A 19,822-nucleotide genomic window follows, 5' to 3' on the forward strand; every position below is an offset into this window, starting at 1 on the left:
AGCTGAGTAGATTTGGTCTAAAGGCATATCCAGAACAGAGCTTTTCAAACATCAGTGTGCATAGTAACTACCAGAGACTCTTGTGAGAACACAAGATTCTGATCCACCAGGTCTAGGGGTGGTTCCTAAGGATCTGAATTTCTAAGATGCTTCTGCTGATGCTGCTAGTCTGCAGACTGCACTTTGATTAACAAGTCTCCTAGAGAGACCAGGATGGGAAAAAATTGTAGTTAGGAACCAAGGAAGCAATGGAAAGGGCTCCAGGCTCAAGTCAGAGGGAGTACAAATAATTTAATTAACAGATATTTATTGTCAACTCATTGCAAATCACTGCTCTAAGCACTGCAAACGGGAGAGGTCTAGCTTCTGCAGTCATCAGTGTACATTGTCAAAAAGTCAGCTGGAAGATAATGCAGCAGAGATTACCCACTTGGGTAATCGGTTGCGGCAGAAAGGGTCAACAGTCTGGCAGAAATAGGATAGATCAAAGGTTGGAATAAACTAAGCCAGAGGAACTCAAATGCAGATGCTTCAGAGGTGGGCCAACGACACAGGGCTTCAAACTCCAGTTCAACCCTTAACTCTGGGGTCTAACGTGTGTCAGCTTATGACTCTGAGCCTCAGATATCCAACCTGATAACGCAGTCGTTGTGAGAATTAAGTGAGACAGTGTATACGGAGGCACCTGGCACAGACCCGCTGAGTGAAGCCCTTCTCTTCCCCTGGTCAAGATGATGGCATGGTCACCTGTTGTGAGACATGCAAAGATGGGACCAGGGATTTTAAGAGAGGATTGCAAGTCATGCTTTTTTATATTTATGAATTTATAAACTCTCTCTGGAAGGATCTTTAATAAGTTGATAACTGATGGCATCTGGGATAGGAACAAAGGTGAGGGACAAGGACAAGAGGTAAAATTTTGTACTATACATCCAGACTCTGTTCCATGTACGTGTATTGCTCATTTATAAAAAGGAATCTCCCAATGATCAACACATGATCTATAAAATCATGCATGGGTAAAAAAAACCCACTTACGTTGTGAGATAGTCCACATGGATTTAAATGTAACAGAGAAGGAAAATTTTACCAACAGAAGTACAGAATTACAACCAATGCTTAAGAAACTACCACTTGCCTAGATTTAATGATGTATCTCAGAATAGTCACAATTATCTGAAAAAGAAAAACTATTAAATAGTTCTCCCTTTTCCAACTATGTAGCCTCTATGAGTCTAAATTTTTTCAAATAAACTGAAACAACTTATCACAAACACTGAACACGCAAAGGTTATGACACTCCAGCTGTCTTTAATTTAGTCAGATACTAAAGAGATTTGCAAAAAGGTAAAACTGCAACCTTTTTTTTTAACAAGTATTTTATTTTGGGAAAATATAGCTAAATATTCCATAAAAATCTTATTTATAGAATGTTTTCATAGAATGGACCATTATAGAATGGACTTATTAATGTTACTTTGAATAGACTTATAAGTAAATGTAAAAATTTCAAATTTTCATTGCTAACGCTGTAAGCATCAATAGATATCACCCACATTACAAAGCTCTTTGGGACTGTCATTTTGGGGAGTAAAAGGTATCCTATAAAGAACAGTCTCGTGGTTGCTAAGGGAGAGGGGCTTGGAGGAGTATTGGAGTGGGAGATTGGGGCTAGCAGATGTAAACTCTTCTATAAAGAGAATAGATAAACAACAAGGTCCTTCTTTATAGCACAGAGAACTGTACTCAGTATCCTACGATAAACATTATGGAAAAGAATATTTTAAAAAGAGAATATATGTATAAAAAATGGAATATCTCTCTTTCTCACACACACAACACACACACACACACACACTGACCCTCTGAGTTGATCAAGAATACACATTTGTGAATGAAGTCTATTGACAATAGGTTTGAGTGAGGACAGTCTTCAGTGTGTGATTGAATTTCTGTCCAGGAAATCAGAAAACTATACTCGGGAGCCTACTTTGCCTTTTATTTCTAAACATTACCATAACCAAGAAAATTCATTAAAACTTTTCCAGAAGGCTATGGAAGATACAGTTCTTTGGTTCACTCGGCATGGGTTCCAACCCTATTCTTCCTTAACTTTTTTGCTTAAAAAAATTGATTTTCCAATATTGTATTGGTTTTTAGCCTCCAATTAAAATAAATAAATAAAAAAGAAAGAAATGGGGAAAAAATTGATTTTCCAGCCTCTCTTAGAGCTAGAGGGCGCTGTGTAGCAGAGTTCTGACCATTGAAACACAAGCATCAAGTTACTAGTGTTGCCTCTTCCCTTCCAGTCTTCTGTCTGTTATGCTGGCTTGATGCCTAGAGATCCTGCAGCCATTCTGTAACCATGAGGATGAGAGCCACATGCTGAGGGCAGAAGTAGAAAGTCAGGAAGGGCCTGGGCTACAGCAGCATTGGTGACCTGCCACTGAGCACCACCTTTGCTCTTCTTCCATAAAAAATTCCTTACTTACCTAGGCTAGTTTGTATTAGTTACAATTAAAATCAGCTCTTAATATATAAAGAAAAGGAGCCAAGTTCAAAGAACTTTCTTCTCTTCTTCAGAGAAGAAAGAGATCCATGAGAAATGTGGATGATAAAGAAAATCCATTTCAGAAGGATAATATCAGAATAGCTGCATTTGAAATACATATGTATATTTCAAATATATATATATATATATTTCACATATATATTCACATATATATTTCAAATGCAACTATTCATATATGAATGAAATAGTTCCATTTGCAGAGGCACGGATAGATCTAGAGATTATCATACAGAGTGAAGTAAATCAGAAGGAGAAAAACAAATATCATATAATATCGCTTATATGTGAAATCTAGAAAAACGGTGCAGATGAACTTACTTGCAAAGCAGAAATAGAGACACAGATGTAAGAGAACAAACTTATGGAAGGAAGAGGGATTGGGATGAACTGAGAGATTGGGATTGACATATACACACTGCTGAGGATAAAATAGATAACTAATGAGAATGTACTGTATAGTACAGGGAGCTCTACTCAATGCTCTGTGGTGACCTAAATGGGAAGGAAAGCCAAAAAAAGAGGGGATGCTGGGAAATCCCATGGACAGATGAGCCTGGTGGGCTACAGTCTATGGGATCTCCAAAGAGTCAGACAAGATTTAGTGACTCAACAGCAGCAAAAATGTGTACATATAACTGGTTCACTTTGCTAACACAACATTGTAACGCAACTATACCCTAATAATAAATACCTTAAATTTAACAAAAAAAACAAAAATATGTATTTATATGTATACAGATAGATAGATAGATAATCGATATATTTGGAGATATATAGAATCTATCTCCCTCTCTTATTTTTGTGGTACATAAACACAGCCCTCTAAAGCAAAGGAGACACAGACATAAAAAACAGACTTTTGGACTAAGTGGGAGAAGGTGAGTGTGGTATGGTTTGAGAGAATAGCACTGAAACATGTTTATTACCACACGTAAAACAGATGACCAGTGCAAGTTCGATGCATGAAGCAGGGCACCCAAAGCCGGTGCTCTGGGACAACCTGGAGGGATGGGGTGGGGAGGGAGGTGGAGGGGGCTTCAGGGTGGGGAGACAAGGATGCCTATGGCTGATTCATATTGATGTATGGCAAAAACCTTCACAATGTTGTAATTATCCTCCAATTAAATAAATAAATTTAAAAATAAATAAACACAGCCCTTCAAACAAATATATGCATTTTCACCAGCCCTCTCAGTTCAGCTTAATTTTAAAATTAGACTCTCTGCCCTGTTTTTTTCTATTTTTCTAAATTTCAAGCAAAGGATATATTTCAAAGGCTTGGGAGTGATTACAGAATAAAGGAAGAACTGAGTGGTTGTTTTGCAAAGACTAAAACAAAGAAGTTCCAGGACCTCCAGCAGCTGGGGGTTGAAGACACACTTTCTACAGTAGGGCTCAGGGTTATGCAACTCCAACTCCATTTCCATGTGTCTCAACTCAGGTTTTCAAATTGTTAGGAGAGCAAATCTAACAGACTCAACTTGAGTCAGGTGTCTCTATTCTTGGAACAAATAGTCATGCCCAGGGGACAAACTCTATCTTGCAGCTATGGCACTGGGGAAAGCATCAGGAGCTGGGCCACCATCCCGCTTTGTTTCTCTGACATTCTGTCCCCGGCTGTCTGGGGTGTGTGTGTGTGTGCGTGCGTGCATGCACTCGTGCACTTATATATACACATCCCTACACACCCAGCACACAAATCTTTTTTCCCACATTTCCATATTCTTCATACAACTAGAAGTAATTATTCTATATATAATAACAGTCTCACTCTCTTCTCCAATGGGAAACATCCCAAATGTTTATCCCGCTATGAAGAAAGGGACAATGTCATGAGACCACATTTTAGTGATTCCAGGGTCTCCAGGTAATAGCCATTTATTATGATTTGTAGTAATTCTATCTTTATATTCTGCAAATGCACAGACTATGAAAGGAAAGAAAAGGTTATTATATGTTAAACGTTATTATATGTTAAATGTTAATATAGATATAGATATATTTGGGACTGACACATAGACACTAATGATACTATGAATAAAATAGATAACTAATGAGAACCTACTGCGCAGCACAGGGAACTCTGCTCAAAGCTCTGTGATGACCTGAATGGGAAGAAAATTCAAAACAGAAGATATATATATATATATATATATATATATGGCTGATTAATTTTGCTGAACAGTAGACCCTCACACAACATTTTAAAGCAGCTAGACTCCAATAAAAAATATTTTTAGGAAAAGATATAGACATATTATAAACAAAGAAATGCAAGTAGAGGTTTTTTTCCTTTGTTACTGAAACTGACATTCCTTCGTTGTTGGTATTTCTGACTTCCTTGCAGACTCTTGACTCCTCTTGACTCTTGCTTTTAGGCAGGAACTCAGCTAATCAGAATTCTTTGCCCAGGAAATTGTCTGGTATTTCACTCTTGAATGGTCTGGTCCCTTAATGTTTCAGCTAGCATGATGTTGCAAGAACTTCTATTAACCTTTGCTATTGAGCACAGCAGCCAAGATGGTTTTTTCTCTCTAGAGGACTGTCATCTGTATAACTCAGCTCATGTAGCCTTGATCTCTGTATCTTCCCTCACATGTTTTGGATCCTTGTGAAAAAATATTTTGAGGTTAGAGATCTTTATCTATTATATCAGTTGCCTATGGCCAGAGGCCTAGAATCAAATGGACATTCACCTCAGGAATGGTTGTGAAATGGGTCACCACCCCCAAATTTTTCTAGGCAAATAAATTCAATATTAGTACCTATTTCCTGTGAATGAAGAATGGGAGCATTTTTTCTACAGTGATGTTTTGTCAGCATTAATTTGCTCTCACATACATTGTTTTTTTGAGAATCATATAGAAGAACAAGTTAATGTTAACACTGAGGAAAAACTTTGAACATGAGTTCTATTTACTTACACATTAGTTCAATAAACATAACAACACACATTGTTTTTCATTTGAGATAAAATCTCTTTCATTTGGTTGTAATGCCAAGAGAAGGATTAATACTTTGGAGGCATTGCAATAAACTAAAGCATTGATTTAGTTCTGCTTGCACTTGCTATGCATTGTTTGTGGTATGTGTGTTTTGGCAAGATTTAGATGTCTAATGTGAGGCTTGGGTGTGATTTTTTTTGCAATTGTTACCAATATGTAGCCCACCAGGCTCCTCTGTCAATGGAATTTTCCAGGCAAGAATGCTGGAGTGGGTGGCCATTCCCTTCTCCAGGGAATCTTCCCAACCCAGGGACTGAACCTGGGTCTCCTGCATAGCAGGCAGATTCTTTACCATCTGAGTCACTGGGGAAGCCCTACCGATATGTAAGTTGCAGAAAAAGTGATCTTCTGCTGTCCTAGGTGAGCATGGACACTTCATCTCCACTCTTCCCCAAGAATAGCACATCGTCAATAAACATTCATGAAACTGAACTGAACATACAGCTGGTCCAATTTCTCACATACATTTTTAAAAAGAGAATATTCTGATCATTGGCCATGTGTTAACATTTTAATTTAATCTTTTTTCCTCAAAATCTTTCTAAATGACATATTCCCACTCATTTGATTAGATTATCTGACAGATAACCTAATAGTTGGTGAAAGAGCCCAAACAAATAAAGTAATTCTTTTTGTGATCAAGTTTGTAACATAATTGAAAGAGCAGAAGCTTGGGAATTAGTTGATGTGGGTTTTATGTCTGGTACTTACTTGCAATCTGACCTTGGGCAATTTATTAATTGCTTTCAGGCTCATTTTCTTCATTTATAAAATGATCGTAATATCTAATTCATATGCAGATTGAAAAAATGTAATTAAATGACTTATATAAAGTTTCCACCACAGTTTCTAGAAAATAATAGACATCCAGCCAGTGACAACCATAATAATCAGAGCTCATTCTTTACACTGGTGGGATAAAATTTAGCAGGCCCTGGTGGCTCAGCTGGTAAAGAATTTGCCTGCAATGCAGGAGACCCAGGTTGGATCCCCGGGTCGGGAAGATTCCCAGCAGAAGGGAATGGCTACCCACACCAGTATTCTTGCCTGGAGAATCCTCATGGACAGAGGAGCCTGGCTGGCTACAGTCCATAGGGTTGCAAAGAGTCAGACATGACTGAGTGACTAACACACAGCACATGGTGTAGCATTCAAATAGAAATTCACAAACAGAGGTCCTGGTTACTTTATACCAAGCCAGAAATGTTCCCACTATTATCTCACCTGTTGTCTGCAACACAATCCTTCCCAAATTCCTTCTCAGATTTCTCCCAAGGTAAGGTACATTGGATCATAAATGACTCTGCCTCCCTGGCTCTTTTTGCCAGATTTTTCTCATTTGGGCATCATCAGCAGAAGGTGAGACTGTTATCAAGATAAGCAGGGCGCGCTCTCAGTTCAGCCTCATTTGGAACTTCTGCTCAACCTGGTCCAGTTTCAACTGTGTTCTTGGCTTCCCTCACTCTTGTTGTTCCAAGAAAGTAACCATTCTGCCATTTTCTCCTCTTTATTTTCCTTTCTCCACATGGTATCATTGAACTACACATTTTCACTTAATTCTTCTCAACCCTGTTTCTTCTAAATTACCTTGGTCCCTCTCCCTTCTCTAAGTCAATAGAATAAACAGTGCCCACTAAACAGTGTGTGGAAAGGAGAAGTGGCCAGGATGGCAGAGTAGAAAGACTACGAGCTCACTCCTTCCATGGGCACAGCAAAACTACAACTATATATGGAGCACTGGTGGTACCAGTGGTAAAGAATGCATTTGCCAATGCAGGAGACGTAAGAAATGCAGGTTCGATCCCTGGCTCAGGAAGATCCCCTTGGAGGAGGGCGTGGCAACCCACTCCAGTATTCTTGCCTGGAGAATCCCATGGACAGAGGAGCCTGATGGACTCCATAGGGTCGCAAAAGTCAGACACGACAGAAGCGACTTAGCACACATATATGGAGTCACTATCTATGAGAATGACTTGAAAACTAGGAGAAAAGATTTTCCACAGCTAAAGATATAAAGAAGGAACCACATGAGACAGGTAAATTGTAGGTGGGGGGATATAGTTAAGAAATCTGGAGTCTCTTCTCTGCCTGCTGTTTCAGAGTGACATGAGAAGCCAAAAATGCTGTATGCAAGAGTGATGTTCAACTTCCTGCTCAACAGAACCATAAACGTCCTTTGTGATAGAAGCATCTCTCCTTTGGGAATTAGGACCTCTGAACCACAGTTGCCAATGTGGGCCATTAAATGTAATACCGAGAATTTCTCCCATTTTCACTTGTAATTCCCAGATCCGTATATTTGACTCAGGAGAAAATAATATTGTATTTCTATTACTGTCCAAAGTGCGTGCCTTATCCTGCAGGCAGAGGGTTTATGTAGTAAGATGCTGTGCTGAGCTTGGGGTCAATTTCTCTCACAATAAAATGAATTCCTTGGTCAGGAACACAATTAAATGGGATACCATAATGGTGAATGTGGCCTTTGATAGAAAGTCTGGAGGCAGAAAAGGCAAAGCGATTTTCAGGATAGACCCCCTTCATTTGGAAGGAGGTCAGCATAATCAACCTGATATCATATTGCGCAGCACTGATCGTACAGCCACACTTTGGGCGCTCAGCAGTGGCCGAGCCAAATCAGGCTTGGTGAATGGAAGTCCTTTTAGTTGAGCTTATGAATGACCTTTATCACTGCTGCTATGGCCACTTTGTACATGAGCAAGCCTTGAGGGAAGAGATCAAGTGATGTCCAGAGTGGGTTACCTTGTTCTCCTAGTTACTGAGGGCCTCCACTTCCATGGGTTCCCTATGGGGACCGTATTCAGAGTATATTTTCACACTCTGCGCCTTTTCATGAAGTCCAGCCACATTCCTCTTCTCCAGACTTCCTTGTGACCAATCTTCCAGTCTGATTTATCCTCACTCCCTGACTAACCACTCTATGCCACTATTATGAATCAGTGTAGGAATATACTTATATCTCCTTCCTTACAAAGTAGGGAACCAGATATAATGCCAAAGGTTCTATCCACTCAGAGGCTTCCCTTCATTCCTCCCAAATGAAACTGTAAATCAGAAGCAGTCCACTTCCAATTGTTGTCAGCCTATCATGCAGACACATCTGTTCACCAGGTCCAAGTTTTTTTTTTTTTTCCTTCCTCCATCAACTAGTCATAGGAGACACTCCATGAGGAGTAGCTGGAAGTAAGGATGGCAAAGCTGCAGAAGCCAATGCCTGGGGATCTGAGTTACCTGCTCATACGCTATACACTGGGACAAACCCAGACAAAGCAGAAACATCACTTTGTCAATAAAGGTCCATCTAGCCAAAGCTATGGTTTTTCCAGTAGTCTATGTATGGATGTGAGAGCTGGACCATACAGAAGGTTGAGTGCCGAAGAATTGATGCTTTCAAATTGTGGTGTTGGAGAAGACTCTTGAGAGTTCCTTACATTGCAAGGAGATCAAACTAGTCAATCCCAAAGGAAATCAACTTTGAATAATCATTGGAAGGACATATACTGAAGCTGAAGCTCCAATATTTTGGCCACTTGATGTGAAGAGCCAACTCATTGGAAAAGATTCTGATGTTGGAAAAGACTGAGGGCAGGAGGAGAAGGGAGTGGCAAAGGATGAGATGGTTAGAGAGCATCATCAACTCAATGGATATGAGTCTGAGCAAACTCCAGGAGATAGTGAAGGACAGGGAAGCCTGGCATGCTGCAGTCAGACACGACTTAGCAACAGTGCTATACTTGTGTCCTCTTATACTTGTAGAGCCTGATCTCATGTTTGCCATTTCCACTTGATGTAGTGTTGCTGCACACAGGCAAGCTTCTGCCTTGGTATTAAAAGATCAGATAGCACCCAGTTCACAACTGATGGGTCAAGCCACATGGTCATTTAGATTTTAAGGATTAAACAACTGTGTCTACCTGTAACTGTATCTCAGAGTAAGAATAATTACCAATGTAAGAGAGCTGTAAAACCCTAGGGTCCTAGCTGTAACTTTCATATTGAGTTTTGCCAGAGGCTTCATGTAACATTTAATAATGGGAACTAGTAAAAAAGGTGTTAAAAGATACGATGAGCAAGAATCTTCTGTCCCTCGGAGTGGAGAGAAAAAGTGATGTCACCAGAGGCCAGAAGCCTAGCCACTTGGTGGAAAGTGAAACCACAGTGGGGCTGCCTGTAGGAGCTTGGACCATGGACTCATGGGGTCTAGTAGACCTGAAACCACTGAAGAGATACAGCCACGGTTGGAGGTACCACCTAAAGCCTGGGATGGGGATGGAAGTGATGGATGAGAAAAGCTCAGGCTTCTCCACTCCTCTCACAATTGATTTCCTCCCCTTGTTGAAGCATAACCAGGGGCCAGTTGGCAAAAGAGCCTGAGAAATGCTGTTTACAACAGAGCAGGGGAATGTCAGAGAATGGGTCAGTAATCCAAATGCCAAATAGCTGCACGCTTCTTCACTGTTGTTTTCCAAATTCCAGGACAGTGTCTGGGACATCATAGACCATCAATAAAATTTTACTGTGTGACTAAAAATCCACTTATTCTCATTGATCTTCAACGGACAGAAGAAAAACAGTGCAATTTTTGCCTTGGGCAAACTTTGTTTTCCTGTCGGCAGTTTCAAAGCAATCAAGGAGTTTAGAGACAAGTGCCACCTTATGTTTTTGAGCTCTGTTGCCCACTGTGGACAAGCTGAGGCTGCTACTTGTGAAAGAGCTTCCTAGCAGAGCTTGGAGGGAGAACAGCTTCAGCCACAAACCAGAACATCCGTATCCTAATCCTCCCTAATTTCAATCATTCTTGGCTCTGTACTCAGACAGAGTGCAAGGGTTTTATTTCATGTCTAAGTATTTCAAGAGTGTATTTTCCACTGGAGAACTGTGACCACTATTCTGTGAAAAGCTTGCATGAAAATTTTTCTTTCTTCAAAATATAGAATAATGCCACACGCATAATGAGAAAACAGGTGATTTAGCAAGGAAGGTAATTAAGATAGCAATATTACTATAACTTTCATAATAATACAGGTTTTAAGAACAAATAAATAAAACTCATACTCAACTAAGAAGCTCATTTTCCAACCAGACAGACCAGAAATCTGTTCCAGAGAGGCTATCCTTATCGAAAATATTCTTTGAGATAATTTTAGAGTAGAATATAAAACATAAGGGATATTGTGTGATATTCCTTATATGTGAAATCTAAAAAATAAGTGATATAAATGAACTTATTTACAAAACAAAAACAGGCTCATAGACTTAGAAAATGAACTTATATCTGCCAAGGGGGAAGGGAGAAGGGGAAGGGATAGTTAGGGAGTTTGGGATGGACATGTACACACTGCTATATTTAACATGTGTAACCAACAAAGACGTACTGTATAGCACATGGAAGTCTGCTCAATGTAATATGGCAACCTGGATGAGAGGGGAATTGGGAGGAGAATGGATATAGGTATACGTATGGCTGAGCCACTCTGCTGTGCGCCTGAACCTATCACAACATTGTTCATAGGTTTTACTCCAGTATAAGACAAAAAGCTAAAAAAGAATACAAAGGAAAATGAGTTACTTCATTATAGCAGAAGCTCCTGAATACCCCTCCAAGCCAGTTCTCCCCTCTTCAATAAAAAGAGAGTTTTTGCCTGGACACACCACCTCGTCCCGGCTTGGTGTGGCCATATGACTAAGTTCTGGCCTTTGGATCGGTAGGAGGAAAGTCACGTGGCTGTTTCTGGGATCTTTCCTGAAGGTACAGTTGGGACATGCCCTGGACTCTCACCTTATTCATCTTTTCCTTCTTATTTCAGGTGAAGAAACTGCTAAAACTGTAGATTACAGAAAGAGTTAAGTGGTGAGCTACATGAGTTTGGGTCCCTGAGGACCTGGGTGCAAATCTGTCAAACAATGGGCTACTTATTATCAGGCTTTTTCTCCTCCTGAAAGAAAATAGAATTCTGTGTAGTGTTAATACACTAATGACATATTTGTACGTTACTTTCAGACAAGTCAGTTATTCCATAGCAATCAGACAGCATCTTGGAATTGGTAGGCCCTCCTTGAGGTTATGGAACAGACAAAAGAAGTGGATTTGGAGGATAGACTTGTCAGGGTAGGGCTTTAAGATAAGTCCATTCTTGATCAACTCAATTGTCTCTGTCAAATAGATGGTGAAATCATTGCTAGGAGATACTGGTCAGTTGGAGGTGGAAGAGATGCTGGAAGATGGAACATATCTTATCATTAAGAAACAAAAGCCAATTAGAGACAGTGCGATAAATTTGGTGCTTGAGTGAAATCAAGGCCATGTCCCTTTCATAGAAATCAAGCCAAGGTCTTGCTAATGAACTGCCTTCTTTGGCAGAAATCAAGAAATTAGGCAAGTATATTCTTCCCTCTTTTTCAGATCCTTTTCTGTCCTAGCTGCTTGCCCCTAAGACAGCTGAGCCACTGGGGTGATGAGTACTAAGCACATATTTTGGGGAAAAAAGGAGAAAAAAATGTGAATTATCTCACTTACACTTCTGATGTGCTGTGTTGCACTTAATCACTCAGTCGTGTCCCACTCTTTGCAACCCTGTGAACCATTGCCCACCAGACTCCTCTGTCCATGGGATTCTCCAGGTAAGAATACTGTAGTGGGTTGCCACTTCCTCCTCCAGGGAATCTTCCTGTTCTACGGATTGAACACATGTCTTCTGTGTCTCCTGCATTTCAGACAGATTCTTTACCGCTGAGCCACCAGGGAAGCCCTATGGTCCTGATACAATAAGTCAATGATACTTCCATTAAAAATAATAATAAAAATAAAATTTAAAAAAGATTTTTAGATTCTGATTTGACTGTGTAACTTTGCAATGTACAAAACCCATCAGCCATAGGGATCCCCAGCCATCTCCTCTCTCCACTTTTGTCAAACCAAAGACCTCAAACTTTAGGAGAGCCAGAATTGTCTGTTTTCCACAGAACATCAGCATCCCTCAGAGTGTCAACAAACGTCCAACACCAAATATACTTGGGACTGGAGAAAGAGGAGAAATATGTGTCAGTATTGCCAGGTGTATTCTTAAATGCCAAAAGCCTTGTTACCACATGTTTCCTCATCCATAGCATATTCTGGTAGGAAAGAAAGGCCAAAAATAACTGAGAAAATCTAGGCTTTTATTGAAAGTTAGCCTTTGTCAGGAGTGAAAGGCATTTCTTAGGTAAAAAAAACAGACAATGGGGGGAAAAAAACATTTTTTTTTATTTTATTTTATTTTTAAACTTTACAAAATTAAAGCAAATGCAAGGTACATTCAAGTTTTGAGATTGAACTCATGGGATTTTGCTATAATACGAAGCTAGAAAGCTCTGCATATAATAAAGAGAATTTTAAGCTGCCTGGGGAGAAAATGGAGAAGTTCTGGGACAGGAGGATGTAGAGCTTTGAGGAGAAAAGAGAAGGGTAAGCACTTGAGCAGATGTATTGATCTGGTTCACTGGCTAGGGTAAAATCCAGGAGGAGGCTGTATTGATAACAACCAACTAAACTGGAAATTCTATAGAATGTAGCCAGCCTTTTCTCCCTTTCGCAGATACAAACTGGAAGATTTCACCTTCACTTGGAAGACTGACATTCAGCTGGCCACCTGAGCAACACGGCACCTCAAGAACAGGTCAGACCTACAAAGGGAGATGATTAGAGTTGACCAAAGGCTACATTCCCCACGGGTGGCGCAGGGATGCAAAAGTATCCACATGCCAGGGGGAGGAAAAAGGGAGGTACCCACGGGGGTAGTGATCAGCACAGTCTTCAGCCAGGACAAAGAAGTCATTCTGTAAGTACATCAAACTCAAGAGAAAAGGACCAGCACTTCAACAGCAGACACCAGCACACCATGACCAAAAGGACTAAATGGAGCATATCATTCCCCAGGTAACAGGTAATGAGGAGATTTTATACGTGTAGGGACAGGAGACATATGGGAAATCTCTGTACCTTTCTTTCAGTTTTGCTGTGAACCTGAAATTTCTCTAAAAAATAAAGTCTATTTTTTCTTTTTTTTTTTTTTAATTTTATTTTATTTTTAAACTTTACATAACTGTATTAGATTTGCCAAATATCAAAATGAATCCGCCACAGGTATACATGTGTTCCCCATCCTGAACCCTCCTCCCTCCTCCCTCCCCATTCCATCCCTCTGGGTCGTCCCAGTGCACCAGCCCCAAGCATCCAGTATCGTGCATCGAACCTGGACTGGCAACTCATTTCATACATGATATTTACATGTTTCAATGCCATTCTCCCAAATCTTCCCACCCTCTCCCTCTCCCACAGAGTCCATAAGACTGTGTGTGTTCAGTCATGTCTAACCATTTGCAGTCCCATGGACTGTAGCCTGCCAGGCTTCTCTGTCCATGGGATTCTCCAGGCAAGAATACTGGAGGGGGGTGCCATTTCCCCCTCCAGGGGATCTTTCCAACCCAGGGATGGAACTCAAGTCTCTTACATCTCCTGCATTGGCAGGCAGATTCTTTACCACCACGCCACCTGGGAAGCCTTTGTTGATAGAAGTACAATGTCTATTTTCATACCTAGGACTAAGTCTTCAAAACCCATATTGAATGGGCTTCCCTGGTGGTTCATTTGGTAAAGAATCCACCTGAAATACGGGAGACCTGGGTTCAATCCCTGGGTTGGGAAGATTCCCCGGAGAAGGGAACAGCTACCCACTCCAGTATTCTGGGCTGGAGAATTCCATGGACTGTATAGTCCATGGGGTCGCAGAGTCAGACATGACTGAGCAACTTTCACTTTGTCTTTGGCGCTCATGTCTATAATTGAAAAGCATACTACTCTCTGCCCCAAAGCAATATCTTCACTGAATCCTTTACTGAATCCCTTATTCTGGTAGATGTTCATTAACTATACTTAAAGATCAGAATATGTAGCAATATCTCAATAGTCTAAAATTGCAACAGAAAAAAATGTTTAGGAAATTACTTCTGTATGGTAGGATTATGAGATGTCTTTCACAATTCTTTTATAGTTTTCAGTATTTTTCAACTTCCCTATGATGAATAGGTATATTAGCATGAACAACAATAAACATACATTATTTGAAAGATACATATTTATGGACTGCTTATATATAGACATTCATATACACATCATGTCATCACCGTTATTGATTGGGGAAGAGACAGTAAAAATAGTAATTTCATCAGAGTGAAATATACCAAAAGAGAAGTGATGATTTAACTGTGGCTAGTTTTGTGTTGTGGGGCTTCCTTGGTATTTCAGCTGGTAAAGAATCCATCTGCAGTGCAGGAGACCCCGGTTCGATTCCTGTCGGGAAGATCTGCTACAGAAGAGATAGGCTACCCACTCCAATATTCTTGGGCTTCTCTTGTGGCTCAGCTGGTAAAGAACCCTCCTGAAATGCAGGAGACCTGGGTTGGATCCCTGGGTTGGGAAGATCCCCTGGAGAACAGAATGCCTATGTACTCCATGGACTGTACAGGCCATGGGGTCGCAAAGAGTCGGACACGACTGAGCAACTTTTACTTTCAGCTAAAAGGCTAAAAGAATATTTTAAAATCTGCTTCTTTGTGTTTTCCAGATGTTTTATAGTGAATCTCTATTTTTATGTGGAAAAATAAACTTGGATGTATGAAATAAAAATTCAGTAACACTATATTTAGAGAAACACTTCTTAAATAAACTGGAGCATGAGGAAATTGTTGTGACTGTCGTGGTGAGCATTCTGAAAGATTAACAGAAGTAGGGGTAATATGACATTTAACTGATCTTTCAAGACAAGCTGGACGAATAACTTTTTTAAAAAAAGAAAAATAGTAACTAGCAATGAAACATGGTGTTTCTAGTATGACTCAGAAGTGAGGTGTCAGATTCTTCCGTGGAAAATTTCAACACTACCAAAACCCAAGAAGTCACATACTTCAAAAACAGGAGGGAAAAATACCTTGATTCATTTATTTAACACTGCCTTAGAGTTTATTCCCAAAATCCTATTTTGGAGACATTCTATCTCATGTCACCTTATCCTTTGTAGTGAATTGGCTAAATAAGAATATTGTGTGTGTGTGTGTGTGTGCATGCATGCACAGTGTGTCTGACTTTTTGCTACCTCATAGACTGCAGTCTGCCAGGCTCCTCTGTCCATGAGATTTCACAGGCAAGAATACTGGAGTGTGTTGCCTTGCCCTTCTCCAGAGGTTCTTCCCAACCCAAGGATCAAACCCTGGTCTCCCATATTGCAGTCATTTTCTTTACTGCTGAGCCTCCAGCGCAGCTACATCATCTCTAACCCTTACAACAACAGTGTAAGGGAAGGATTCTTAGTCTTACTTTACAGACAGGAAAACTGAGTCTCAAAGAAGTATCTTTTCTGACATCACACAGGCAATTCACAATGGAGGTAGGCTCCAAACTATCTGTCTGACTCTGAAGTCTGCATTCTCTCCACCCCTCTGCCTCAACCCAACACTTGGAGCCTTTGCCATAACAACCCATTTCTTCACAATGTGCTTTACATGAAGTTTTTCACCCAAACATTACCACCGGGCAAGACGGTTCAGGTTATCTGCAAAACATGACTTCAAAAGAAAAAGTTGTCATTTCCGAAGCACATCCAGCCACAAAGGATAAAGACATGAGCAGTAGCTTTTACAGAAGGAAGTAACCTAGGCAGTAAGGACACTTCCAGAAATGTCTAGAAACAGAGGAATCAATGTTTTACTTGCTAGGAACTATATTCATTTGAAAGTAAGATTTTTTGTTCTCATTTAAAATAACAGTCTTGTTATTGATGTTTGCCAAAGAGGAAAAGGGTGGGATGAGGAGTGAAATGGATGAGAGAGGTTGAGAAGTACAAATTACTAGTTACAAAATAAATAAGTCACAAGGATGTAATATAAGCATGGGGATATAGTCAATAATCTTGCAATAAATTTATATGGTGGCTGATGGCAACTAGACTTATTCTGGTGATTATTTTGTAATATATAAAAATATCAAATCACTTTGCTGTACAACTAAAATTAATATAACATTATAAGTCAATTACACTTCATTTGAAATAATTGAAGTTTATATATATATATATATATACATACACAAAACAGCTGGCCTTAGGGACTCCCTAATAAGATGAAAGCACAGCAATTAGACTGCAAAAATTTTTCAATAAAAATTCTCTCTTAAAAATTCACCTGTTGCCCTCAGAATTTTCAAAGGCCCTCCTACAAATGATCAGGAAATGGATCCGCTTGGAGCTAATATATGAGAAACAGTAGAAGCAACTGTCCTTGTGTTGCAATCGCTACAAAAGTAGAAATGTAAACGTAGAAGCAAGTCAAAGACCACATAACTTTAACAATCCCCAAACCTCACCTGTTCCTCTCAAAATGTAATAGATATTGCATAACCGAAGTGAAAGTCATTCAGTCATGTCCAACTCTTTTCGACTCCATGGACAGTAGGTAGCCAGCCAGGCTCCTCTGTCCATAGGATTCTCTAGGCAAGAATACTGGAGTAGGTTGCCATTCCCTTCTCCTGGGATCTCCCAATCCAGAGGTTGAACCCAGGTCTCCTGCATTGCAGGCCGATTCTTTACCATCTGAGCCACCAGGGAAGCCCTAGGTATTGCATAAGATCAAGGTAATTGGAGCCAAAATTGTTCAAAAAAAGAAAAATAATTATCGTAAGATTTCTGATAACAGATGAATATACTTCAAAACTCTAAGGAAAAAACTTATATTTTCTTTTGCTCTCCCTTTAAAATGGGATCATCTAGGAGATAACTAAAACTTGCTTGAGACTAAAAGGAAAAAGGGAACAGGGGGGAAAGCCCTTTTTAAATACAAACTGCTAAAGGGTTTTTGCCTAAACTTTAAACCACAGCTGTCTTAAAAAATTGCTTGTCAAGGGCAAATACAAATGATAATGTCACCACAAATAGTAAAAAGATCTTAGTCATCTAAGCAATAAACTTAATTTATTCCAACTGTTATTTATAGACTAGTGAACCTTGTTTGTACCTGATTCACGGCTAAAATTTTCAAATGAAAGCTAAGAAGTATCTGTCTGTGTTTGTATATGTGTCTATGTGCATTATAAATGTTATTTTTCTACCTTTGGATGGCATTGCCAAAATTAATATGTAAAAACTATTTCATTAACTTAAAGCAAAAAGTGCTTATATGTATTTAAATACAACAGAAACTAACCTAGGTATTTTTCAAGGTCACATGATCTAGGATAATTTTAGTAAATAAAAACTAGTTTCAGTTTGTTGGTTTCATTTTAAAATAATAGTAAAAAAAATAAAATAACAGTCTTGTTATTTTAAACCCTAATGCACAGGTAGCAAGTATGAGTTATATATTAGCTTTTTAGCCCTTTACCTGCATGCTCCAAGGATGGATATCCTTCCAAATTTTAATTCTAATCACAATTTATGAAAGTATAGCTGAATTTAATTCTTTAAGGGTAAAACAACACATTGGTAGGTTTACAGGAATCATTCAAAAGAATACCCTGAAGAAGTGAGCTCCTTAAAGGCAGGTCCAACCTTGTTTATCTCTACAGCCCAGTTGTGTGAAGCACATTAACTACTACAACTTAATTAATTATGCATTCAAGAATCTTAGAACAGGCTGTTAACAAAGAAGTCAGTTTCAGACTCAGCACAACCTTAAGGCGCTTGTGTGCTTTTTGATAGCTTGCCCTTTGGAATCACAAAAAAGAATCCCTTAGTGTTGCTCTGGTCTATAAAGACTGCTCCTTGAGTTCTGGGCTTTTATTCTGACACTGCCACTAATGGGTTAAATAAAAAATCCTTCATTTCCCTTAGTTTCCTTTCATTAATGTTCTTTTTATTATTTTTTTCAATTTTTAATTTATTTTTTATTTTTGGCTGTGCTGGATCTTCGTTACTGAGTGTGCAGACTTTCTCTATTGCAAGGCTTCTCATTGCAGTAACTTTTCTTGTTGTGGAGCACAGACTCTAGGGCCTGCGGACTTCAGTAGTTGGGGCACAAGGGCTCAGTGGCTGCAGCTCTTGGGCTCTAGAGCACAGGCTCCATGGTTGTGGCCCATGGGTTTTATTGCAGCTTGGCATGTGCAATCTTCCCAGATTAGGGGTCAAACCCATGCCCCCTGCACTGGCAGGCAGATTCTTAACCACTGGAGCACCAGAGAAGTCCCTGTTAATTTTGAAGTCAGCACAATGTGAAGCTAAGAAGAGAAGAGAAGGAAAGGGCAGTTAAAGGAAGGGGAGGGAGGAGTAGGGAAGAGATGGCGGGAAGGAGTTAGTGTACTCTCCTGCCTGTGTCTACACCACTGTGATCTGGATAAAGACCAGGGCTTGGCCAATCACAGCCAATGCACCAAATCCAACCTAAGGTCTAAGAATGCTTTTTACATTTTTAAATGGTTGAAAGAATTCAAAAGAATAATACTATTTCACAGAATGTAAAAAAATTAAGTACGATTCTATTTTCAGTGTCCATAAAAAAAATTACATTGGAACTCAGCCACACTTGCTCCTGTGTGTATTTCAATGGCAGCTTTCACACTACAACAGTGGAGTTGAATAAGTCCAACAAGAGACCATATGGGCCACCAAGCCTAAAATATTAACTATCTGGCTCTTTCCTGGAAAATGTTTGCTGACCCCTGACATAATCAACCAAGCAGTCACTTTAGAAAACTGAAGCGGCAGTCTAGGATAAGTGGGGTTGTGTAAATTAAGGGACAATTCTCCCAAGCACGTTAAGAAAATTCAGTATTCCAAGAAAAGCAGGTTATGTGCCTTGGCAACACCACTGCTATTCTTTGTCCAAAATCTCCCCTCACCTGAGCCGCTCAAGCAGCCAGTGTTTCACAGGCTTCCATGGAGAAGGAGGAAGCATTTCGATTGCTCGCCCTACATCTTTCTTTCCTCCCACTTCTTTACACTCTATTTTCTGAGTGGTTGTCAGAGGAATGCGGGATCCTGCTGTTGTTTTTCAGACCCCAGGAGCAGTTTCTGACAGACTTGGCGCCGTGAAGCACTCCAACTTCCTATCTCGGCTCTGCAGCTGCCTGCCCCCCGTTCTGTCAGGCTGCTCTTCCCACAATGCACTTGTCCACTTCCCTCTCTGTGTGTGTGTGTCACACACACACACACACACACGCACACACACACACTTTCTCTCGCTCTCCAACTGGATAGAGGGAGAA

Source organism: Bubalus kerabau, chromosome 19 (genome assembly GCF_029407905.1).
Source record: "Bubalus kerabau isolate K-KA32 ecotype Philippines breed swamp buffalo chromosome 19, PCC_UOA_SB_1v2, whole genome shotgun sequence".
Lineage (NCBI taxonomy): Eukaryota > Metazoa > Chordata > Mammalia > Artiodactyla > Bovidae > Bubalus > Bubalus kerabau.